At 41.1% G+C, this 27515-nt stretch overlaps 1 long non-coding RNA gene across 1 annotated transcript in view; it reads right to left on the minus strand.

The window, feature by feature from the left end:
* Nucleotides 1-23062, minus strand: part of LOC124860994 — a 30867-nt gene extending 7805 nt beyond the window's left edge. The window contains exons 1-2 of the long non-coding RNA XR_007036534.1: nt 22856-23062; nt 18740-18790 (exon numbers count right to left, since the gene is read on the minus strand). This is a non-coding gene — a long non-coding RNA (uncharacterized LOC124860994). The remainder of the gene's footprint in view (nt 1-18739; nt 18791-22855) is intronic.
* Between the last annotated feature and the right edge of the window lie 4453 nt (nt 23063-27515).

A 27515-nucleotide genomic window follows, 5' to 3' on the forward strand; every position in this document is an offset into this window, starting at 1 on the left:
CCTTAATGAGAGGTCCTTGGCGGAGAGCCAAACTTTCTGCCCCACCTGGTACTTAGGGGCAGGGATCCGTCTCCGGTTGGCCCTTCTTGACTGAACCAGTGACATTCTGATCATCGACCTCCTGGCCTTTCTGCATATTCTTTGGCACCTTAGGGCAGCCGCTTGGGCGGACAGAACATTAGCTTCTCTTTCCTGAACTGAAAACATGGGTGGCTGGAAACCAAACAACATGAAAAGGAGACAAACCAGTGGCACTTGATTGCATAGAGTTCATGGCGTATTCAACCAAGGGCAAATTTTGTGACCACTTGGTCGGGTCAGACTCACATAATATACGAAGTTTGGTTTCAGCTTCTTGGTTGGCTCTCTCGGTTTGGCCATCAGACTGAGGATGAAACCCTGAGGAAAGACTAACAGAAATTCCCAACAAAGAACAAAACTCCTTCCAGAAACGTGACACAAATTGGGGTCCTCTATCAGAAACAATGTCATTTGGGATTCCATGGAGCCTGAAAACTTCTCGGGTCAATATCTCACCCATCTCATTAGCAGATGGAAGCTTCTCCAGGGGCACCAGATGAACCATCTTTGAATATCTGTTAATTATGGTTAGTAGTACAGAGTGACCATTAGAAACCGGTAGACCTGTCACAAAATCCATCGCAATATGTGACCATGGGCGAGGGGGAATTGGCAAAGGGGGCGACGAGAAGGCTTGGCTCGACAACATTGAGTGCATTCAACAACAAAGTCTTTGACATCCTTGACCAGCGATGGTCACCAAAACTGAGTTTGAACTGTCTGAATGGTTCTGCTGATTCCTGGATGACAAGCTAAACGAGAGCAATGACAAGACTCCAGTACCTTAGGCACAAGGCGTTCAGGGACAAAACAGCGGTCAGGTGGACATGATGGTGGGATAGGCAGATCCCTAATAGCTTCCTGTACCTCCCTTTCCACCTCCACTCGGGACACAGACAACCTGACGGTTTCAGGAAGGATAAACTCCTCTTCACCCGCAGACTGAGATTTTTCAGGCTCTTGAATCCGGGATAGGGCGTCAGGTTTGCCATTTTTACTCCCTGGCCTGTAAGACAGGGAGAAATTAAAACGACCGAAAAACAGAGCCCACCTAGCCTGTCTGGGGTTTAGCCGTTTTGCTGATTTCCGGTACTCCAAGTTCTTATGGTCAGTCCACACCAGCCAATGTCTCCACTCTGTCAATGCCAACTTGACAGCCAATAACTCTCTGTCTCCCACGTCGTAATTCCGCTCAGCCTGTGACAGAGTCCTTGAAAAGAAGGCACATGGGTGAATACGATCATCCTCACCTCTTTGACTTAATACAGCTCCGACCCCAGTGCTTGAAGCATCCACCTCCACAATAAACTGTCTCTCTGGGTCAGGAGACCGTAACACTGGAGCTGACATGAAGAGTTCCTTTAACCTATTGAAGGCCTTCTCTGCATCCTTATTCCACACAAATTTCACCTTGGAAGAGGTAAGAGTGTTTAGGGGAGTAGCAACCAGGCTGTAATTTCTAATAAACCTCCTATAGAAGTTAGCGAAGCCCAGAAATCTTTTAAGCTGCTTACGATCAGTTGGAACAGGCCATTCCAATATGGCCTTAACTTTGGAGGGGTCGACAAGCACTTTATCTGGGGAAATGATGAAGCCTAAAAAGGAAGTGGTAGTTATGTGAAACTCACATTTTTCTGCCTTGACGAACAACTGGTTTTGGAGAAGACGCAGGAGAACAGCTCTGACATGTTTTCTGTGGGTTTTCAGATCTTGAGAATAAATCAGTATGTCATCAAGATAAACAAATACGAATTGACCCACCATGTCTCTTAGAACGTCATTGATCAATGACTGAAAAACTGCAAGAGCATTAGTAAGTCCAAATGGCATGACCTTGTATTCATAATGGCCCATAGGCGTGTTGAAAGCCGTTTTCCACTCATCTCCTTCTCTGATTCGGACCAGAAGATATGCATTCCTTAGATCCAGCTTAGAAAATATCTTGGCTCCCTGGATCTGATCAAAAGCTGTGTTCATGAGTGGTAAGGGATATCTATTTTTAACTGTTATCTCATTAAGGCCTCTATAATCAATGCATGGTCTCAATGAACCATCCTTCTTCCCAACAAAATATAAATCAGCACCTGCAGGAGAGGAAGAGGGTTGAATGTGCCCTGCCTTTAATGCCTCATCAACATAACTCTTCATGGCCCTGTGCTCTGGACCAGACAATGAATAGGTTCCGCCTTTAGGGGGTGATGTGCCAGGAAGCAAATCAATAGCACAATCATACGGTCTGTGGGGTGGCAGAACTGTGGCCTTGATTTTATTAAAAACCTCCTTTAAATCATGGTATTCTTGCGGTACCTTGATTAAATCTGGATAGGTCTCCTCATCCTCATTCTCCACACTGACCTCCGTAGCAGCAGACAAAAGACAGTCAGCGGAACATGACTCTGACCAACCCAAAACTTCTCTTTTCTTCCAGTCGATGTGAGGGTTGTGTTTCTGCAACCAGGAGGCCCCTAGGACTACAGGAAGTTCAGGTGAATTAATGATCATGAAAGTTATTTTTTCTTGATGATTACCTCCAACTGTTAAGGTAATCTCCTCCGTCCTGAGATGTGAATTGTTCATGCTGTGACCATCCAAAGCTAGCACGTTTCTTGTGTCAGCTGATGGAATAAGTTTTATGGCGTTCTTATTTGCAAATGTTTCGTCCATGAATTCAGTATCTGCTCCTGAATCAATAAACATGGCCCCCTGGAGAGACAAAGAAGAGGTTTGATAATGGGCTGGAAACAAGAAGGAGGAGGCAGATAGTTGACTTCGGCTCAGTAGAGACCTCCCTTCCTCTGCTGAGCCTGTCCTTTTAGTGGACACCTGAGTGCTAAATGTCCCTTCTCTCCACAATAAAAACTGAGCTTGAATCTTCTCCAACGATCTTTCTCCTCAGGGGTAATCTTGGTTCTGCCCAATTGCATGGGCTCACAATTATAATTTTCCTCAGTGAGAGGTGACCGACTCCTTCTCTCATACCGGTGTGCAGAAACCTGAGTTAATGATGAGCGACCCTTCTCATGGCGCTTCTCCTTCCTTCTCTCTGCCAGCCGAATATCAATGCGAGCAGCCAAAACCTCGAGTTGTTTCAGGGAAGAAGGATAGTCACGGGTCGCTAGCTCATCCTTGATGTCTTCGTTTAATCCTTTCATGAATGCATCCATCTGTGCTGCCTCGTTCCAACGGCTCTCTGCAGCCAACAAATGAAAGTCAATTATATAGGTCGAGACAGGTAGATCACCCTGTTTGAGGGACAATAATCCACGACATGGAATGACCGGGTCAAAAACTCGAATGAGTTCCTTGGAAAAAGTTTCATAAAGATTACAAGATGCAGACCTGTTATGCCATTCAGCAGTTCCCCACTGTTTTGCCTTTCCTGCCAGCAGAGATATAACAAACGCCACCTTGGAACGTTCAGTGGGAAAGGATGACGGCTGAAGCTCAAAATGAATTTCACACTGAGTTAGAAAAGCTCGACATTGGTCTGAGTCTCCCCTGAACATCTCAGGCGGAGAGAGGCGTGGCTCCCTTACCTCTGCTTCTTGGGCGTGGTTTCTTTGTGACGGTGGCGGCTCAAAGACAAGATTGCCAGAACGTAATGTGGAAATTATTTCCTCCATGCCGGAACCCAACCAGGAAAGGGTCTCATCAACGTGGGTACGCCACTGTTGTGCTGGCGATGGGTCCATTTTTGGCCAGATTTTTTTGCTATGAATCAGAAAAAGGCGGACCCAAGATTCAGCCAGACACAATACTGAAAGTTTAAAAGGTTTATTCAGCCACAGGAAAACGTCACCCAAGTAACACTCCTCACAGCTTCCAGGAATCACTGAGGCAGAAAGAGGGATTAGTGACTTGTAGTCTCTCTAGATTTTGCAGGGATCAGAAAAGCCACTAACCTGCTTTTGTCTTGAGTGGAACTTGAAACCCAGAGGGGAAACCTCAGTGGGCGGCAGGCGGTGATCTCCACAGCACAGGTAAGAAGTGACTCCAGGCTGAAAAATCCGAGGGCTAGGCTGGCTCAATAATCCAAGGACAGAAACAGGGTCAACGATCGGAACAAGAGACGTCAGGCAAGGGGCAAGCAGAGGCATAAACCAGATGCAGGAAACAATGTCGACAACCAAAATCCAAATAGTCCGACAGGGAGCAAGCAGAGGCATAAATCCAAAAGGCAAGGCAAGGCAAGGCCAAGAACAATGATCAGACAGGAAGGAACGCTGGATATCTACTCACACGATGGCTTTCAAAAATCTGGCACCGTCTGCTTGTCAGAGTCAGTATATATCAGGGAAGACACAGGTGCTTGGCATTCCACAGATTGCACTACACCGCACCAGCCACCAGGTGCATCTAATCTGCTGATTGCAGCCAGGGAGACAGGGTAGAGTAGACATGCCAGAATCATAACACTAAATCAGACTAAGTGTTTATGTTTAGGTCCTTCAACTTGAACCAAATTGTTTTTACTGCTGTTAAATAAGCAACGTTCGATAAATTACGTGTCCAGATTAATATAAACAAGATGAATACATTATGAAGTGCAGTATGTTGGGACCCTAGCCATGGGTTACAACATTAAAGGCCAGTAAGAACTTTTCTGGAACTTTCAAAAAATCACATTAACCCACTTCTAGCACAGCCAAGAACAGGAACAAGAAGGGAGTAATAGCAGACCTCCCTTGACATCACTGTTTGAATAAAATCCCTGGGTTCCAACAAACAGACCTCTTCCACGCAGGTCCCAAGAAGACCTGGAAGGAGAGACACAGCGCGCCAATGTCTCTGTGCTGGCAAACACACATAACTCTTCAAACTGGATCCAAGAGTGTCATACAATCACACGATAATATGCACTAAGTTAAGTAGGACTGAATTGCTGTTTGTGTATCTGGTATTCATTAATGAACAGGGTAATTAAGGTGCAAGCGTGGCTGGACTTTTCTTTCTGAGGTCTACAGAAGCAAACTGTGTTCCAGAAAGTGGAGCGGCTTTCCCGGACTGAAGAAAGGACAAAGATACCACAACACATCATGCCACTCTGCATGCAGTTCAGCCAGGCCCTCAGAACTAGCTGCCCACCCCACAGCTACGGAGGTGAGCTGCAAGTTTACCCTTTGTTCACCGTGGATGCTTTCCTCAACTTTGTCCCCCTGGACAACTTCTCCTCAGCACGGTTCACGTAAGAGGTAGTGTTTGGCCAGAGAAGATTAGTGTAGAGTTGAATAATATAAATAATGTTCTTTTATTGACGTTGGTTTTTGTTTGTGTTGAGAAACTCAGCTACAGGGAATGCTAGCAGAATAGCAGTCAGCTAAGGATATGTTCTGTGTTGTGTTTTTAAACTTAAGACAAACTTTATTTAAAGGATGGTTTTAAACACATAATGCGCTGTCCGCTTATGCATTTCAACCCTTTTATTAGTGTTATTTTAAATGCATGTGTTTGATTTTGATAACAAGCTATAAGTTTCTTTTGTTACCTCCAACCGCTAACGGCTAAGTTCACGGGCTCGGCCACTTTATGAGTCAGCTGTAGATCATTTACCCAGAAAGGTTGTTAGTTTCCAATCTAAAAGGCACTATTTCCTTAAATATTATTTTACTAAATGTGATAACTAATTAAACACTATTAAGACCCATTTATGCAAAAGGTTTGGTTCTTATTCAAAATAATATTTTAATATTTCCTTAATAATGTTTCTATAAACACATAAGGGCAGCTAATTAAACACCGTTGAGAATTGGTCATTCAGAAGGTTGGTTTTATTCAGCAAATCATTCTTTAAAATGTTTTTATCAAAAAAATGTTTCATCTGATCTTACATTGTGAACGACTGTTTAAAGTCATACCAATTTTTGCCCCAAGTTAGTTCCAAGACGAACTTAACTACATTTACTACATGGTAATGTTGTATCACTACTCTGGTCTTTCACCTATTTATATTGTACATAGCCCATTGGTCTTCATTATTCTTACATTCTGCTTGGTAGTTTAGTTGGGTTGTGTTGTGTTAGCATAGCAAAGAGTTTGTTGATTGAAAAATGTTTGACTTTGAGTTGACTTATTTTTGTTAATAAATTCTTGTATTTTAAGAAATTGTGTGATTTCATTATGTGTGTGTACAGAGTTTTGCTGTGGAGCTTGGCTCATCCCTTTCAAGTTTGTCCTAATACCACCGCCTTATTGGGCAGATATTCAGAGGACAACCCTTAACAGACTGAAATATGATTTAATAAAATATTAAAGTATTATTATTACATAATATATTCATCATCGCAACAAGTATATGTCCTGTGCATCTGCCAAAAAGTCATCAATTAGATTTTTTATGTTTACACATTGATTTTGAAGGTTTAGAAACATTATGTTCCTAAACTACCGCATTTTATCCTAAAAATCTAAAACTTTTTATATCAATTGATCTAAATTATGTGTTCATAAATGATGGCCAGTGCAATGCAGATCTTATCAGACCCGACGTCCCAGTTTGGTCTCACTCAGTTGAAATTGTCTCCAGTGGTGGGGCTTCAGTGTCTTCAAGATATCACAGACCATTGACATAAGTGCATCTAAAGTGAACACTTTTCAGTCCCTCGATGGGGATCCCTTTTTTGCAGCACTTCACAGTGTGTCCATTTTGATTTGTCACCTAAAAATGTTATGAAAATGGTAAACAAGGAAAACCAGGCAACAAAACACAACCACTCCAGCCTGAAACATTGAAAATACTAAGGTTTTAGAGACAGAAATGTTGAAGTCATGTAAATTTGCACTTTTAAAATTTTATAACTTATCATATTAGTTTGACACAGTTTATGCAATAAATCACATATCACAAACAAATCTTATGTGTATTTATGTTTTGTCCCCAATTGTGCAATATGTTTTCAGCACCTCGTTATAAAGCGTGAAAGGCTTGTGAGTGAATGGTTACCATTTGCTGACAAGTCAGACTGATTTATCAGCTAGCTTTGCCCTGTAAATCTGTACTTTTGCTACATAGTTTTTCTTAGATATTTTTTCCCCCTATAACTGCTCCTTTATGTTTCTGTCCTAATTAAGCAGAAACTGTCATTTTGCATAAGGGAACACCAGCTACTGTTATTGTTGAACTTGCTATTGTTCCACGTTATCTTGCAGAAACACTTGTTTATTAAAGGGAATGTTTGTGCTCATGTTGTGAGAAACTTTGGGTTCATTTAAGACACAGCATTCTGTAAATACTTGCATTGGACTTTTCTGTAGAGATGGAGGCCTTGTTGACAAAGTTCTTCGATGTGGAACGGTTAGAGAAACGATTAAAGTCTTGGCTTATTCTCTATAAATAGTTGGAACTTTGTATGAAGCCCGATTCCTCTAACCTTTTAAATGCTTGAAATTATCATTTTTGATTAATTGGTATAACACAGATTTAACTGTGGAAATATCTTAAGTCCCTACTTATGTCTTGAACATTTTGATTCATAGGCACCTATAAAAATGGTCTAGTACAGTACTTGTGCAGCCTTCCTCTTGGCCCTTTTTCACATTGCTTGAACCACTGTTGCCACATATTTTCATGCATTACAAAAATGCCTAAACTCAAGGATGGAGCTTTGTTTAGGCATAACAGACTATTTTGGAAAAAAACAGATCTTCAGGTACTTTTTTACAAACATCCCATCACAAAGACAAAACTGATTCATTTTTTTTATTTGAATCATTGAAGAACAACAAATAACAATACAAATTCTGAACTGGAGCAGCCATAATCACCTCCACTAAACGAATTATATTTTAGTGCATTACAAGGCTGAATGAGACATTAACTCACTGATCAACCTGACCAGTGTAGAATATAAACTATCTATGTGTGTAACTGCAATGTGTGGAAATAGGGGGGTCAAGCTTAGGGAGTGAAGCATAGAAGGGGCCTAGGGGAGTGAAAACATAGGGAGTGAGAAGCATAGAGAGTGCAAGGTCATAATTTAGAAGAGGACAGGGAAGGCCAGAGACAGGGGAGGATGAGTTGCATGTTACAATCAGAAGTATTCCTTATTTGGAGTGTTATGTTACGTTATACATGTGTGCCATGATATATGTATATGTTGAACACACCCTTGAGACTGAATAAAACTAGCTGGAAGCAAGAGTTGATCAGAGTTGGGCTCGCAGATACTTGGCTGGAGTCTCCATCTCTCACTCTGCAGAGGCGAACATAAGTATATTGTACTTGTGTTTATTTCACTCTTTGAAACCTGTACCCAAATCAACGGACCCGGGGAAGCAGAGACGGCTTCAACAATTGGTGGCTCGTCCGGGATTTGGGACAACAGGCGAAAGAAATTCGGACCACTGATGAGGACCAACAGGCATCAGACACGGCTAGCCAAAAACTACAGAACAGGTAAGCAGAACCTGTTTAATCAAAACTTCTTTTGGATTTTCGATAGGCTAAATTAATATTGTGTCTGATGTCTAAGTAAGTCTGAGTCAGCCAAAACTTAAGAAAAAGAGTGTCATAAATGTCGACTAGGATTTAAACTGGTGAATAGGAGGTTGTTTTAAACTGGTGAATAAGATGTTGTTTTAAGAGAATTACAAGACTTAGTGGTGGTATTGTGTGGAAAAATATAATAGTTTCTCAAACGTGGCAGTTCAGAGTACGTCCTCGACGGAGGTCTACTGTTAAGCTGGGTCAGAGGCCCGGGAGAGTGAGAAATCCCAAATTCTACAGAAAAGTTATTGTGTGGAAAATATAGTAGTTTCTTGAACGTGGCGGTTCAGAGTACTCCTCGACGGAGGTCTACTGTTAAGCTGGGTCAGAGGCCCGGGAGAGTGAGAAACCCCAAATTCTACAGAAAAGTAAATACACTGAGATCAGGCACAAACACTTGGGTGTGAATGTCGTGTTTTACGTGAGTTCTGCCTCAGTAAAACTGGATTACAGACGTAATAAAAGCACAAACACATAGTCTGAGAATAAGTCCTGTGAAGTGATGAACAGTGAGCTGACATAAAATTCAGCAAGACCAGGCTTTTTGGTAAAAAACTCATGAGTTGTGCGCAGAGGAAATAATCTGTGTTACAGACTTGTTAGGAATGAGTGAAAATTTATGTATGACTGGAGAAGCAGCTGTGGAGAGCAGCTGTCTCTCATTGCAGGTGACTAAGTGCAGTTTTCTATCTGGAAATCTTACGGATAGACTGCTGATTGCTGTTTTTGATGAGTAACAAAATATTTCTCTGTGAAAACTCAGATTATAAACACATAAACTTAGAAGGAACAATATAAGCGGTGGAAATAACACCGTAAGATATAGAAAGTTCTGTGAGTTTGACATTTAAAAAAAAAAAAGCTGTGAACAGCAGTTATTATAAATGTAAGACTGGTCATGAGCTGTTAAGTTGGGTACCAATAAACCGACAACAGACTTGTTAGGAGTAAAAGAATGAGCTGTTAAGTTGGATAAATAACCAACAACAGACTTGTTAGGGTTAGAAAAGTGCATAAACTGGACACACAACACTCTGGCAAGCATTAGACAAGATTTATAGTTTAAGTCCATGAGCTGTGAGACACACACACAGGCCATTAAAAACAGGCTTCTGGGGGTTGAATGTGTTCTGGTGTCTTGAAAGTTGGTCAGAATTGAATGAGTGAGTGACTGAGATAACGCATTACAACTATATCTTTTACAAAAATAGGATAGTCGTTGTTATAAGATGGAAAGTGAATTTAATAGAGAAATGGATATCAGTGCAAAAGGACAGAATGTTTTATGGAAAACAATAGAAACTCAGCTGTTAATAATGAAAACTGCTATTAAGAAAACATTTGAATACAAAGAGGAACAGAAGTTGGTTAAAGGGATGGATTCTAAAATAAATGAAGAATTGTCAAAAGATGGAAAGAGCAAGACAGATAAAGAGAGTCTAGGCAAGTGGTTTAGTTTGAAGGAAAAAAAAACGCAAGAAAGGAGAGAGATTTGGCTGAAAAAATGTGTAGAGACAGCAGTTGGTTGAGCAGAGGAAAATGGAAGGGCCTGGCAAATAAAGCAGAAAAAGACGAAAAGTTTTGGTTACAAATGAGATTCTTGTGGCAGAGTAGTGATCATGCTATGACTGAGAACAGACACTGGAAGAGTAAACAGATTAAGGATAGCAGTACAGTTGAAATGCCGCCATCATATGAACTTTTAGCAGATCAGCCCATTTCATCACACCACACGGGCCCCACCTCTCCTCTTACTGGTTTGTATCCTACGCTGCAAGTAACTAGGGGAGAAGTCTGAGTGTGTGATTTACCGCCAGGAACTGCTCAGACTCCTCCTGAACCTCCCTGCTCGGCCCCCACCTCTCTTCTCTCCTCACATTCCACTGATGGGTCTGTATTGTCAATTGGAGGATCATTCATATCACAGGCCCCACAAACTGATCCATTTGCTGACCGGGTATTACGGGACAAACTGCGGCCAGTTTCTGGCCCAATTAAGTGTTCCACCCCGTATATTTCCCATTCACCTAGTGATATAGAATTGGTCACACCTCTGAAAGCCAATGTAACTGAGGGCTCAGTTAATATGTCAGTGTCAGAGAAATGGATAAAAGACGAACCACCGACTGCAGTAACTTATCATATGCAGGCACCACCTATTACAGTGCAGAATCAGACACCAATTGAAAATGAGGAAGCTATGTTATCTTCCTCAACCCCAATGCCACTAGTACCTGAGGCTATGCCTCCCCCTGCTGGACATGGCTATAACATGAGACCCCGAACTCAGTCCAAATCTTCTTATATGGGTCCACTGTTCCAACAACAATTTGGAGCAAATATATACAAACCTTTTGCACTGGGAGATCTTACCACTTTGTGTGACAAATTGCCTTCCATCTCAGAAGGAGCGTCTATATGGTTACAGACTCTAGACTCCCTGACAGCAGGTACCACGTTAGCTCTAGGTGACTATCGGGCCATTGCTGGACGATGCATGAAGCCACACAGCTGTAGGGACATAGAGCTTGCTGCAGGTACAACAGTACCAGATGAGGTCCTACTTACTGTATATTCCACTCATATAGGCATAGCTCTTAGACAGATGTATCCAGTATCCAGAGGACGTAACATTCCAAAATTTGAGTGGAACGCAAACACAAATCCTAGAGAATATTTAGATCAGTGCAAATCCGTGTGGCAAACACAGACAGTAACTAATCCAGACGGAGCTGGTCCCCAAAGGGACTGGTTCCGGGACGCTGTCCTACGAGGGTTACCGCTGCAGGTTAAAACTAACATTGAGGATAATCCAGATCTGCCTGGATCAGAAATTGCAGTATGGGATCGACACCTGATACATCATTTATCTAAACTCAAAGAGCCAAAACAAGATGAGGAGAGTGAATTAAAAACGCTACAAACTCAGCTCCTGAAAATGCAATTAGCAGAAGCTAAACTGAAGATCGGGGAAAAAAAGAAGGAGGGTAAAACATCTAAAATTATGTATAAAGGTGCAGTGTCTCAGTCCCCTCACGCTCCTCCATTTCCTGGAAATCCAGAAACAGCAGGACAGTGGCATCAGGCCTCGGTCCCATATCAGGGACATGCTGGTCGTTTTGGGGGACGGGGAGGGCCAAGAGCAAGGGGATTTCAGAGAGGACCACAGAGGAGGCTGGGTAATGCTTATGTGTGTTATTACTGCAATGAGCCTGGACACTGGTCCCGAGATTGCCCCCATAAGAATGGTCCACCCGGAGGGTATGGGTGTTATGGTCCCGCCATGGCTCCTCCGGCCCGTCCATACAGAGGCAGAGGTGGCCCAGCATGCGGTGCATATGGACCACAACTCCAATTACCAGCCTGGGACGAGCCTAGTCACTGGCCTGAGCACCACTGAAGGTCCCCACCGACCCCAGAAGACAGCGGGACTGCGGACCCCCTGCTGTCTGTGACTGTGTTTGGAAATAGCCTTCCTTTTCTGGTGGACACCGGGGCCACATGTTCAACCATCAAACAGGCTCCTCCAAACACACTCTCCACCAGGACTACAACTGTCATGGGGTTCTCGGGGGCAAAGCAGGTCCTGCCATATACTAAGCCTTTAAAGACTGAAATTGGTGGACAAATACTGAATAACAGTTATCTAGTCTCCACTGACACACCTGTAAATTTACTGGGTAGAGACATGTTAATAAAACTGGGAGCAACCATTTTATGTGGGACTGATGGACTGCAGGTTCACCTGCCTAATGGCATCCAGTTATTTTGTGACAATAACACTTCTTTTTCACATGGACAGTACCTCCTCCAGCCACTGCAGGACTCAATAGCTGATATATACTGGGTTTTGCTGCAACCTGAAACCACCGCGCAGAGAGGCATCCTCTCGGCTTTCCATCGGTGGAAATCCTGGGTCTCCACTCTGGCGCCCTATGTACCTCCTCCTGACCCCCCGCATGTCACCTTGTTTTATGATAGAAATAATTGTGAATGCTACCAGGAAAGCTTTGCTGACGAGTTAGAGGGTACACACTGGGACATTGCCACCATAGACATTTATGTAGCACCAGAAGGAGTAGTGGCTGAGGTTCATTTGACTAGAGAGCAGGAGGTGTGGTATAGGATGTGGTCTGATGGCGTGCCTCATGTTTCTTTGGCTCTGCACCCAGGTCATGAAGCACGTGAACTTGGAGGCATGTTAAAATGCTCCCTGAATCTACAAGATTGGCAGCCTTTGGCAACCCCTAACCTTTTTTATTCGCCCTCAAGGAACACTTATCACATATTCAACCACTCCACGGATGTGGGCACACTGGAGCATGTTCAGTTAGACAGACACCATGGCAGGGAAAAAACAGACCATCCACTGGCAGCTGCTGTTGTGGAAAAAATGCCTTCCACTCTCTGGGCAGAGGGGCCCATGGATGTAGGTCTGATTAAATGTTCCTCCATTACTTTTCAGTTGACCACCGACTAACCAATATGGAAGCCCCAATACCCTCACAAGCCAGCAGCAGAACTAGGCATTAAAGATACAGTGGAAGGCCTCTGGAACTCAGGTGTTTTAGAGTCTGCACATTCCTCTTCATGGAACACACCCATTTTTCTGCCTTCCGTTAGCTGAGGAATGCAGGGACATTTTTGCATTTACCTATAAATCTCATAGATATAGATACACTCGTTTGCCGCAGGGATTCGCGCTTTCTCCAGGGATTTTCAATCAGGTTCTAAAAGACTCTCTCCAAGATTGCCTATTACCACCAAACACCACTCTGATTCAGTACGTGGATGACATCCTTCTTGCAACGCCCACTGTGGCTGAATGCCTTGAGGCGACAGCAATTTTCCTGTCACATTTGGCTAAAAAAGGCTACAAGGTTAGCAAAGCCAAACTCCAGATCTGCAGATGACAGGTTGACTTTTTGGGCAGAGTTGTTTCCCAGCCTGGCATGGGGATGTCCCCAGCTCACCAATCTGCAGTTTTGTCTTACCCAAAACCGCTCCTGGTTAAGGACATTCAATTCAATTCAAAGATACTTTATTGATCCCCAAGGGGAAATTAGAATTCCAGTACAACCCATCCAAACATACATCATGACACAAGACAAGGGGGGATGGGTCACCGAGGCTTTGCTGCCCACTCACAGGCGCTGCCCTTGCTAGATGAGAATAGAGGCCACATTAGGTAAGTAGAGGGAAAAAAATCATATTTCACACTTTATCCTTAGCAGGATACAGTTTGAGATTGCAAAAAACCTCAGCACAAAGAACCAACAGTTGACAAAACAACATCATGCTGGGAACGGTGAAGGTGGTGTGAGGGGGTGCATATGTTTATCTTGAGCATGTGTGTGTGTGCTTGTGAGTGTGTGCAAGTAAGTCCATGAAGCACTGTCACAGAGGCCATTGTCCTTGATGATACGTTGGAATGTTCATCAACCGGCCACGAAGTTCTGAGCAGGTCCACATATGTTCTCAGGGAAGGGAGGGTGCAGAGGGAGCAGAGCGTCATATTTACATAACTTCCAGGAGAAGTTGAAGATAGCCAGCCATCAAGGCCGTGCAGGGGAGCCAGATTCAGAAGAACACTAATTATTTGGGTTAGGCTGACTCTTAATTTTCCATCAGCCTTGAGAGTCTCGCTGGTGCTTCTCAAAGGTGAATCCAAATAGCCAAATTTCTGGTCTTTCGCCAGATCCGAGCGAACAACTTTCTCCAAGATTGATCCCATTTCACCCCTGAGTCCAGGAACCGCAACCTGCCTGCGATCCTAAGGATCACATTCAGTCTGCGATTCAGCTCACGTAACATCTCAGTCTGAGTGTTGATCGCTCTGAAGATCCCATCACACATGCCAGGCAGTCTTACAATGGCCAGAACAGCTGCTGACACTCTCCGAATTTCTCAATATGCCAGGTAACCGCTGACACCAAAAAGCAGAAATCCTGATATCAAACATCCAATTATATACACATCTTCCACATCCTCAACTGACATTATCGACAAACACACAATCCTCCACTTCTGCCAGGAGTCCATCGTGTATCTAGAGAAAAACGTCCAGTCCGGACAAGTTGGACTCTCCTTCACTCTGTCTTCTCCTCGAGAAAATTTGATCAATTGCATTGAGAGGCCAGCTGACCAAATCCATAACTAAGAATTTGGAAGATATGCAAAAAGAGGCTCCAAAGACAAGACACAGAGCTGAAGCAGGGCAGATATGGGAGGGGGTGGGAGACAGAGAAAAAGCGTCCTCCTCCACCGAGAGTTGTCTTTCCTAGGACTCACAGGGTATAGCAGATCTTTTGTGCCCGGCTACACCGACCTCACTGCACCCCTTAGAGAGCTTGTCAAAAAACAGGGCATGACAAATCTCACTGCCCCGCTTGAATGGAATTAAATTACACATTAGGAGCAACTACCACTTTTCGGTTTGACTTGTGTGATGTTATAAAGTGTGGGAAGAATCTGATTGCCTGGTTGGGGTATAATGTGTATTTGTGTGCCAATGTCGACATGTCCACCCAGGCAGGACCATGAGTTTATATGGGGAAAACGAGCTTTGCGGAAATTGAGGTCACGCAGTGGGGTATACGGGTATGTGGACATCCACCCTGACATATATAAATTTACGGAATAGAGACAAAGCCAAACAAATCAGCCTGGTACGGGCGTTGACACATAGCACACTTGGGGGTGTCAATGCACTATTTTTGTCCATAAAATCGTTACAAGAAGGTTTGCATCGCACCTCTCACAAGTGGGACGAGGTGATGTATTTCACTTTAGGGGTAGAGGTAACAGGGACCGACCCCCAGGTACTAATCAAAGTCAATTTAAATAAACCAACTCCCCAGATGCAGGCCACCAGCACTCCTACAGTTCCAGAACCAGAAGACCAACTAGAAGGGGTGATGAAAATAGATTACTTCACCCTGCAACCTCTAGAAATAATCCAGATGGCCACAGGTTATGCAGATGATAATCTGTGGCTGCAATGGATGACACAAACCGCAAAGGAACAAAGTAGGTCTGACTGCATTGCATGCGCATCTGCAAGGCCACACTTAACCACTGACCCAGCCCCTTTAGATCCAGAAGATGCTTGGGGGTACAGTTGCATGTTACAACTAACTAAAGAAGCCACTCCAGCCAACTGTACCATGCTAGCTAGCATCTTTCCACCCATTCCAAACAATACTAAGACAGGACCATTCACTCCTCAGAGGCTGAATGGGACATATTTTTGTTTCGAGTTCACCTCAAACATCCCAAAGGTGAATGTAGGACAAATTCCCTCGGACTGGTGTAATACCACCACGTCTGGGAAAGTGATAGGACTCTGGGCACGATCAGGATTATATTATTACTGTGGAGGATATAGACTTCTCACTAATATACCAGATAACACCATAGGAGTATGTGCAATGGTTAGATTGCAGGCCCCGTTGATTTTAATTGGCCCTAATATTACCTCTGTGACATATCAACAAGATAAGGCGCTGGCACTCACTCGCAGGAGGAGAAGACATATTATGAAAAGAAGCACTTCAACCACTTTTGACCTGAGTCAGGGTTCCCCCACCTATATAGATGCAATTGGAGTTCCGCGAGGAGTCCCGAATGAGTATAAACTTGCAGATCAAATATCAGCTGGATTTGAAAACATCCCTATTATAGCTGCCTTGTTCCCAGTAACTTCCAATAAAATCGTAGACCGCATTAATTATATTCATTATAATGTTTTGCACCTGGCAAATCTAACTCGAGACGCTGTAGAAGGTTTATCTGAACAATTGGCCCCAACTTCTCTCATGGCAGTTCAAAATAGGATGGCTTTGGATATGTTATTAGCTGAAAAGGGTGGCGTTTGTGCCATGTTTGGAGATATGTGTTGTACTTTTATTCCCAATAACACTGCACCGGACGGTTCAGTGTCAAGGGTCTTGGAGGGACTAAAAACCCTCTCCGCCACCATGCATGAACATTCTGGAATTGATAATCCCCTGGAGGAGTGGATGTCAGGGATATTTGGACACTGGAAGGGTTTGATAATGTCTTTAATGATTTCTATTGCAGTATTTGTAGCTATAATGGTAACCTGTGGATGTTGTTGTGTCCCATACGTTCGTTCTCTGATGTTGCGCCTCATCACCTCTGCAATTGAGCAGAAGGATCCAAAGATAACGATGCCACTGTTGCAAATTGACTATAACCAAGATGAGGACTCAGTGTGAACTCATGGACGCATAATATGATGCATGCATGTTGTTTAATGATTTTCTCTTTTACAGGTGGTACAGTAATATTTTTGCATTATTTCTACTTATCTTTAGAAGGACATATTAGTTTGTGAACTCTTTTTTAAGAGTTCAAAAGGGGGAATTGTAGAATATAAACTATGTATGTGTGTAACTGCAATGTGTGGAAATAGGGGGGGTCAAGCTTAGGGAGTGAAGCATAGAAGGGGCCTAGGGGAGTGAAAACATAGGGAGTGAGAAGCATAGAGAGTGCAAGGTCATAATTTAGAAGAGGACAGGGAAGGCCAGAGACAGGGGAGGATGAGTTGCATGTTACAATCAGAAGTCCTTATTTGGACTGTTATGTTATGTTATACATGTGTGCCATGATATATGTATATGTTGAACACACCCTTGAGACTGAATAAAACTAGCTGGAAGCAAGAGTTGATCAGAGTTGGGCTCGCAGATACTTGGCTGGAGTCTCCATCTCTCACTCTGCAGAGGCGAACATAAATATATTGTACTTGTGTTTATTTCACTCTTTGAAACCTGTACCCAAATCAACGGACCCGGGGAAGCAGAGATGGCTTCAACACCAGCTAATATGGCAAAGACACTGAAACATCATTCGGATTAGAAGTGTGCCAAATAGTATTCAAAGGAGGCAAGGTGATTGTATTGGAAGGAGTTGAACTACCAGAACACAATGTTGAAAATACTTTGGGATTCCTGACACAAATAACTTTGAAGGGGCCACAAAAAACTCACCTGCAGCCCTGTACCTAGAGAGCAATGTGTTTCCTAGCAGTATAAAGGAGGAGATAAAAGCCACTGATATAAGGACAAGACAGCTACCAACAATGAATGGGGGTGTTTTACCAAAATGTAGCACCTTGAGACTGAGTAAGCGAGATGAGAGAGACCCAGGACCAGAGAGTAAAGTGCCACTATTCAGAAGTAAACAGCAAAGATCCTGGGGGTACATCACAAAGGTGGCCCCTAAATATAAGGTGATAAATTAATTGTCTGACAGCAGGAAACCAATGTTAAAGAGGAGTCCACACTGGAACAATCATGGTATGGTAAGACCCTGCATGGCATGTGGATCTGGAAAATTGTTGACGGTTGGCAGATACTTAGAAGTCCTACCAATGACTATAAAAGACTGGAAAAACAGGAAACAGAAACTAAACAAGCACATGGACTCAACACAAGAGCAATAGAGGCTGAAGTTTACCATATCAGACAGAAACCTACATACAGTGTGCTAAGATGCTGCTAAAATGGCACATAATAACTAGTAACCAAGTGGCTGGAATAGTGCAAAGATGTCCCATGTCGTTTGGGATCACTATCTAAATCTCTACTGCTTTTATCATCTTTGCCCACCATCACAGTCGGTTGCGGTTGGGTCTGGATCTTCACGTCCCACAGGATTTAGCTCTCAAACACCCTTGGTGTTGTCCCACTTTGACTGTGGGCCTTATGTTGTGTTCATATTTGGCATAGCACTAGATAACAATTCCTGAGATTATGGATAGAGGACTAAAATGCCACAAAGAGAATGATATTTAGTCATATGTATTTTACATATCTAGTAATATGTAAAATACCTTTTTGTGGTATATGTATGTTTTTATTAGGCCAGAACCAAATCGATATCATATAAAAGTAATTACCATTTTAACAGTACTATTAGTTAAAATTCTTTTATATTGCATAACCTTTACTGCCACATAAATAACTTAGGATTTAGAAAAGGCATCTAAGAAAATGCTGCACAAAATAACTCTTCTTCTTTTTGAAAAAGCTGCTTTTGTCACTTCTGCTTACAACAGGAGTAACAGGAGATTAAAGCGTTTCCGAGTCAAAATCCACCCATTTAACAGTCACATTTTTCACCCTTATCCACAGCTTATAAATCACTTACCATTATGCAGGAATTTTGGTGCCTCTAGTAGAAGGACTCACTTTCTAATTCCTGTTTGAAATGGAAAAGAGAGACTATCAGCACAGGAACAAAACTGTGTGGAGCAAATTTACATTTCCTGGTTGTGAAACCTATAAAAAAAGACAATCAAAGAGCTCAGCAGCACATAACATCCTTCCTGCTGTTAATTGGAAATGTTTCACTAATAATTCTGTCATATTTTCTCTTCAATCTTCCCTTAACAGTTGTTGTTTTCAGGTCACTGAAAAGCTTAAAGCGAAGAACAAATATTCCTGACGGTGACTGAGACAAAGAGGGGCTATCTCTCATTTTGCCACTGCTTGTTGTAGCTCTGATGTGACTAACAGCGGGGCTGAATGTCTTTTGTCAGTAAATGAGACTTTAATATGTTGCACCATGGAGATGGGATGTAGAGTGTGCGGTCCCTGCTGTTTCGTTCATCAGCACCTTGACTTGTCACAGGCTGCCCCACATGACTCCACTCTCATTTTCAGCGACTGGAGTCTGAAAGATCACAAACCCTAGCATCCTTGTAACAGTTTCTTGAATTACTATTTGATGTGCATTCATAAGCAAGCTTCTTGATTCAATGTTACCTAAAGGTAACATATCTAACAATATTCCCACAGAAAACTTCATTCTCAGTGTTATCTAACTTCACTTGAGTTTCATCACATCGTAAATTGCAATTTATTAATATAATACAGTTTTCCTATTAGTTTTAGTATTTTTCTGTCTTTTATATTCAACATCTTTTATTTAACTTGTCCTCCATACTTGCAAGATTCTAGCTCAAGTCGATTAATCTGTCCTCCCTGCTACCCTCAGTTTGTTTCTGGGAACCTGAATGCCTGTCAATCCATCTGCAATCTGTCTGTCATTTGGGGAAATAATGTTTTCAACTTTTGGAATTTTTTGCATGTTAGTTATGAACTCACATTTACTGTCACTCTAATGCTTTTCCATTCAATTCAATTCAGTTTTATTTATATAGCGCCAATTCACAACACATGTTGTCTCAAGGCACTTCACAACAGTCAGGTACATACATTCCAATTAATCCTAACCATTGAACAGTGCAGTCGGAGTTAGCTTTTCATTCAAATTGGATAAAAAGTTTTTCTATCTAAGGAAACCCAGCAGATTGCATCCAGTCAGTGACTTGCAGCATTCCCTCCTCCCGGATGAGCATGTGGAGACAGTGGACAGTCACTGGCGTTAACTTTGCAGCAATCCCTCCTACTGAGCATGCATGTAGTGACAGTGGAGAGGAAAAACTCCCTTTTAACAGGAAGAAACCTCCTGCAGAACCAGGCTCAGTGTGAGTGGCCATCTGCCATGACCGACTGGGGGTTTGAGAGAACCGAGCAGAGACACAAAAAGAACACAGAAGCACTGATCCAGGAGTACTTTCTATGGGAAGGAAAAGTAAATGTTAATGGATGTAGCTCCTTTAGTCGTTTCATCTAGAACGAAAGAACAGATAAACTCTGAGCCAGTTTTCAAGGTAAGAGTCTGAAAGAGAGCACATAGAGTTTGTTACAGTTAATCTCAGTCAATCGCCATGTCTAGGAGAGAGAAAGGGTTAAACACTAAAAGACAGGGCTATGTGGATCATCGGTAGAGGGTGAGCATTAAGTTGCTGCCAGCAGAAGCTCGGACGATTCCCCTCTCCAGAAAGGTGTCACAGGTAGACACAGAGCCAGGCCAGGTGTAGCTTCTAGGAAGAGAATAGAGAGAACAAGGTTAAAAGCTAAAATAACAGCAAATAATGCAAAATTGGAGAGTAGTGTGAGAATGTAGCGAAGAGGGTGAAAGTGGTTGTTATGTCCTCCAGCAGCCTAAGCCTATAGCAGCATAACTACACAGATAGTTTCAGTTCAGATTATTTAAACGGCGCTTATTTACAACAATGTCGTCTCAAGGAACCCCACAAAGGGTCCCAGTGATGGTCATTGTTATACTAAAAACCACAATGATTGGGATACCTCCCTCTGTCAGATTGATTATAACCATTGGAAAAGAGAAGGGGTCGAACAGGTAGCAGGAATGGAGGGTGTGTTTGCACCTCAACCATAACTGAGCCGGTTTAGGCTAAACCTGACTCCCCCTTACTCCAACCAACAGGTAGGGAGGAAGGCTCCCTCCCGGATAACCTAAGCCACTCGAACTATAAGCTTTATCAAAAAGGAAAGTTTTAAGCCTAGTCTTAAAAGTAGACAGAGTGTCTGCCTCACGGACTAAAACTGGGAGCTGGTTCCACAGGAGAGGAGCCTGATAACTAAAGGATCTGCCTCCCACTACGTCTAGAGACTCTAGGAACCATCAGTACACCTGCAGTCTGAGAACGAAGTGCCCTGTTAGGAACATATACCATCAGATCTCTGATGTATGATGGAGCTAGATCATTAAGGGCTTTATATGTGAGGATGATAATTTTAAATTCTATTCTGGATTTAACAGGGAGCCAATGAAGGGAAGCTAAAATAGGAGACATATGATCTCTCTTTAATTTTCATCAGAACTCTTGCTGCAGCATTCTGAATTAGCTGAAGGCTTTTAACTGCATTTTGTGGACATCCTGATATTAAACAATTACAATAGTCCAGCCTTGAAGTAACAAATGCATGGACTAATTTTTCAGCATCACTCCTGGATAGGATATTTTTAATTTTGGCAATGTTCTGGAGGTGAAAGAAGGAAATCCTAGAAACCTGTTTAATATAGGATTTAAATGACATGTCCTGGTCAAAAATAACACCAAGGTTTTTTACTTTATTACCGGAGGTCAATTTAATGCCATCCAGGTTAAGTGATTGACAAAGCAGTTTCTTTTTTAAAGACTCCGGTCCAAAGACGACAACTTCTGTCTTGTCTAAATTTAGAGGCAAAAAATGTAAAGTCATCCAAGTTTTTATATCTTCAAGACATGCTTGTAGTCTATCTCACTGGTTGGGCTCATCAGGATTTATGGATAAGCAAAGCTGAGTATCATCAGCGTAACAGTGAAAATTTATCCCATGCTGCCTGATAATTTGACCTATTGGAAGCATATATATAGTAAAGAGAACCGGCCCAAGCACTGAACCCTGTGGTACTCCACAATTAATCCTGGAGTTTAAAGATGATTTATCATTTACATGAACAAACTGGAATCTGTCAGACAGATAAGATTTAAACCAGCCTAGCGCTGTTCCCCTGATCCCTACAGCATATTCCAGCCTTTTTAAGATAATATTATGGTCGATTGTATCAAATGCAGCACTGAGATCTAACAGAACCAGAACAGACACAAGTCCATTATCCAAGGCCATAAGAATATCATTGAAGAGTTTCAGTCAGGTTTCAGAACTCATCATAGCACTGAAACAGCTCTGCTGAAAGTCACAAACAGGTCATTGCTGTGTAAATGCTCACACATTTGATTAGCAACTATTTTCTCAAGAATTTTAGATAAGAATGGAAGATTGGATATAGGTCTCTAATTATTCAAGTCATCTCGATCAAGCGAAGGTTTCCTAATTAAAGGTTTAATTACAGCTACCTTAAAAGCTTGTGGTACATATCCATTTACTAAGGATAAATTAATCATATCTAAAATGGGGCTGGTAATCAGAGGGAACACTTCCTTAAATAATTTGGTTGGGATTGGGTCGAACATACAAGTTGAAGGTTTAGATGAAGCTAATATCTCTGATAACTCAGGAAGCTTCACAGGATCAAAACAGTCCAAACACAGATCAGGTTCTGCAGTTTTGAGCTCCTTTAGTCCCGATAACAATTCTCTCATCTAAAGGCTAACACAGGTAAAAAAATTTTATGCACAATTTAGTAGATAAAGACTTGGTGAAAAATATATTTGATCATAATTCAATGGACAATATAGAATATACCAAGTACAATATATTTGCAGGGAACAAAGGGAACTTAAATATTTATACTTTTTTAGGTGAGAAGAAAATCTGTGAACTTTTAACTAGTAGTTTGTGAATTCCTGTTTCTTTGAGGTAAACATATGACAAATTACAGAAGCCCATTTCTCTTAGCTTCTCTTTAGATAAAATAAAAAATTAAGGCTCGGAGATCAGCACTTACAAGGTCGTAGGAGATTCACAGAAGAGAATTCACAAGAAGCATAATCCAAAGAGTTCGAGGAAAGACGTGACAAACATGGTATACATGAAATGAGGAACCAGCGAAGAATAATTAGAGGAACCGGGTATATAAGCAGGGAGAGAAGGAGAGTGGACCAATGAGGGAGAAGCTAGGTTAATCAGAAGAGAAGTGGAAGCAGGTGCGGGAATTGGCTGTGGATACTGAAGAAATGAATGGTTACTATGGCGACAATAACTAGGAAACACAGGGACACAAAGGAACTAAACTATAAGAAAACCAAAGGGAAACTAGAATCTAAGGATAACACTATCTGATAAGGAAGAGCGAAGTGAAGCAAAGACCTAGAATTACTATAAACTAAAACGTAAACAATAAGTGCAACTAAGCCTAGTGTGGAAACAAATAACTATAAACTATAACCTCCTGGAAGGAACTTAAACAGCAGAGACGGAGAACTACACTAGGAATAAGGCCGGGGAGAATTACTAATATAAAAAGGAAATGGACACTGAGTAAATAATAACTGAAGGGGATCTAAGGACAAGAGGAGGAACTACTTGAGGAACAGCAAAGAGGAAAGGCAGAACAAAGTAAAAAGAAGGAATAAATAAAAATTGCTATTAAACCAATAGAAACATTAAACATAAGCTAAACATAAATAGTAACTTTAGAGAGAGCTAAATCTAAGGACATGTAAACAAGTACAAGAATCTAAGAAAATATAAACAAAACCAAGTAAACTACTAATCAAAGGAACAGGGAAAACCTTTAACGGCAAAGAAAACAAAAACAAAGAACAAAATGGCATATCCTGACAGTTTACTTGGTTGGTCTGGTCATTTCTATAGTGCTTTTATGTTTGTCTATCTGTTTTTAACCTCTGTAGAAAATTTTGTATTACACTTGGCTATATGAACAATGATTAAATGACTTGTATCTCCCCCATCTATCTGAATGGCTCCCATAGTCCATTTATTGTTTAACCTTAGTAATGCATACAGTACCTGTTATTAAAGAAGTCATTGAAATAGATCATGAAATGGTCACATTGTATTGCAATATTTCTGAGGGACATCTTTGCTCCACAGCCCAAAAGGTTAAACAATGGCTTTAAAACTTCCCATCTAAATTAGCTCACTGGGGAACCAGCACCTTATTAACAAGTCAGCTGACAAATTTTTCACTCACAAATCAAATTTATTCAAAAAGGGTAAACAAATACAAACTCTGCAGCTAACTTTATGCTTGCTTTTTTGCTGCACTAGATAGCCCCAATATCTCTTATCTTATTCTAGCTAGCTGAGAAAGTAGTCAGACCAAATGAGGACTTGTCAGAGGAGATGCAAATTTGCTTGATTTTCTGAGCAGTGATTGACAAGGGCTCTGAATGCATCAGGATAGTCAGTGCTTCTGGCATACCAGGATGATAGGATTGAACGAAGGCCTTTTTCTCGTCAACATCATTTTACTTATTAATCATATAGAGAGTATGAAGCGTGAAATGAAAGCCATCCAGTTAAACTACTCTAGCCTTGACTAAATAAATAGTCCTGTGAGGAAATAACTTTTAAGGGATTGGTTTGGTGGCAATATCGGAACACTATGCAAAATACCTCCAAATATGTTGTAAATCAAACACTAGCATCAACCTTGTAGGGAATTAAACCAGCTGCTGCTTTCAACCACTTTTAAACAGCTGTAGACTGTTTTATAACACTTTTTGTTTTTTTGATATCATGAAGACATTTTTTTTTTTTTTATAGTTGTCTTATATGCTTGCTTGATCCAGGAAATCCTGGCAGTCATCTTAATAATAATTATTAATTTAAAAAATTTAAACTTTTCAGTTTGGATGAGATAATATGAAAATATAGTTTTTTTAGGGTTGCCCTTGCATGCATGGGTTCTCTCTGGGTACTCTGGGTTCCTCCGACAGGCCAAAGACGTGACTGTTAGGTTAATTGGTCTCTCTTTATTGCCGTTAGGTGTCAATGGGTGTGTGCATGGTTGTTTGTCCTTTATGTCTCTGTGTTGCCCTGCAATGGACTGGCGACCTATCCAGGGTGTACCCCGCCTCTCACCCACTGGAGATAGGCACCAGCTCCCTTGTGACCCAGTATAGAATAAGGTATAGAAAATGGATGGATGGTTGGTTTCTGAAACCTAAGCCTTAGAGAGTTCTGGCCACAAAACACTCTGTAATAATCTATTATCATGTCATGTAAAGCATTTGCCCACCGATCTGAAGGTCAGTGGTTTTATCTTATGATGATGTGCCAGATTGTCCCAACATAGCCACTTTAGCCTTCATTGCTGTGTGGTAGACATGGATATGCATTAAATGAATAGATTTAATTTCACAAGACAATAAAGTACAGAGCACATGCAACGTATCATAAATAAGTTTCAACTGGCAAAAACAAAGCACACCAGAGTTAAAAACAACAGCACAAGTGCAGTTTTGGGGTCAAATACTGAACGGCATTAGCTGTGCCGTTATATGAAAATGAGTCACTTGCATTTTTTGAGTCACTTAAATGAGCTCAATGAACTGTGGAAAATGTTAATTCTCTTCTTGAGGGCCTTTTGTGTTCCACATCCCTTAGGAAATAAAAAGAACATTTTTCAAAGTTAAGCTCAAACTTTGGTTCAAATTTAGTGGTGCGGTCACTCTCTAGGCATAGGAATTCCACTTTTTATTTTAGGATATATTTGTGCTTTCTATCCGCCACACAGAAAACATTTTCATTTGAAAAATACATTTTGTTGTTAACAATTAACATAGGTTATTTGACAACATTTAAAGAGACTTTAATATAGTTTCAGATTTAAAAAAACACTGTAAATTAGACTAATTCTCATACTTTTAGCAGATCAAGCTTCACACACTACACCTAGCCTTACAGAGTTAGAACACTGATGACTTTTAAACCTGTGTGACAAATGATTTCAGCCTCAAGGTGAATGACCTTTATTTTGAACTATATAAAATCAGCTATTATTGGGTTGAAATTGTGTTAAAAGCCTTATATGAGCACTGTGACAAGTATAACTTAAAACAGTGTTGCAATATTATACAAAATGAAAGACATTTTAGAACAACAAATATTATACCCTGATACAATGCAAACATATGGGTAATACATTTAAAACTTACAGAAAATTGTTCGTATGCTACAGAAAAAAGACTGTAAGAATTGTAAAGGGCTCAAAATACCATGTTTCAATAAATAGAATATGTAATAAATTGTACATCTTCACTTGAAAATTCTTGGATGCACTTTAACTCAGTACTGCACTGGTAACGTTAAAAAGCATGCAACAGGGCGCGACGCGTGGTATGGTGGTTGAGCACGCGAGCCGTGTGGGGGGTCCTCTACATAGCTGTCCCTGGTTTGATTCTCACCCCCGGCAACGTGGGCTGTGTCTCTTCCCCCTCTCTTCACCCCACTTCCTGTCTGCCTACTTTCAAATTGTAAAAGATAAAGGCCACTAGTGCTGCAAACAAAATCTTATGAAAAAAAAAGCATGTTTTTCAATATTAAAGAAACTGAATATGAGCTTAGAAGTAAATGTATGTTTGATAAAGGAAAGGTGAGAACAAACATTGCAAAAAAGCATACAAAGCACAACAACATCTCCACCTGCTGAGAAAACTGGAAGGACATTTCAACACTGGTCTATAAATCACTCGTTGAATCTGTCATTTCCTTTAATATTTTACTTTCTCACTGTGAAACATAAAACTAAACTGTTCTGGATCACAAACCAGGCCAGCAAAAAAATCAGCTCACCTCAAACCTCTTTTTCTGAACTTTACCGCTCTGTGATCAGTGTTGTGACTATGAATCTGAAAATATTATTCAATATTTAATATTAATATTTTATCAAATAATATTTTGGTCTGCTAAGGGTTGTCCCGTGAATACCAGCCCAGTAAGGCAGTGGTAACAGGACACAATCAAAAGGGTGAGCCAAGCTCTGACATTATTGAACAGCATAAACTCTGCACACACATGGAATGAATTCAAACAATTTCTTAAAATACAAGAATTTATTAACAAAAATAAGTCAACTCAAAGTCAAACATATTTCAATCAACAAACTCTTTACTATGCTAAAACAATCCAACTAAACTACCAAGCAGAATTAAAGAATAATAAAGACTAACGGGCTACGTACAATATAAACAAGTTGATTAAAGATGATTGAAAACCATGATCGAAAGAATGATGCAATATTACCATGCAATGTTATTCATGTTTGAGAACCAAGGATTATCTTGAAGAATCTGGAAGTGAAGTTAAGTTAGTCTTGGAACCAACTTAGGCAATAATCAGCATACCTTTAGACAACCATTCACAATGCAAGATCAGATAAAATATTATTTTGATAAAATAATGTTTTAAAGAATGATCTGCTGAATAAAACCAACCTTCTGGATGACTAATTCTCAACGGTGTCTCATTAGCTGCCTTTATTTATTAAAATAATATTTAAAGAAATATTATTAAGGGAAATGGTAAAATATTTAAAGAAATATTTTGGAAAAGAGCCTAATCTTTCTGGGCTTAATGGTGTTTACTTAGTTATCAAGTTTAGTAAAATAATGTTTAGGGAAATATTATTTACTGGATTG

Source organism: Girardinichthys multiradiatus, chromosome 23 (assembly GCF_021462225.1).
Source record: "Girardinichthys multiradiatus isolate DD_20200921_A chromosome 23, DD_fGirMul_XY1, whole genome shotgun sequence".
Classification (NCBI taxonomy): Eukaryota; Metazoa; Chordata; class Actinopteri; order Cyprinodontiformes; family Goodeidae; genus Girardinichthys; species Girardinichthys multiradiatus.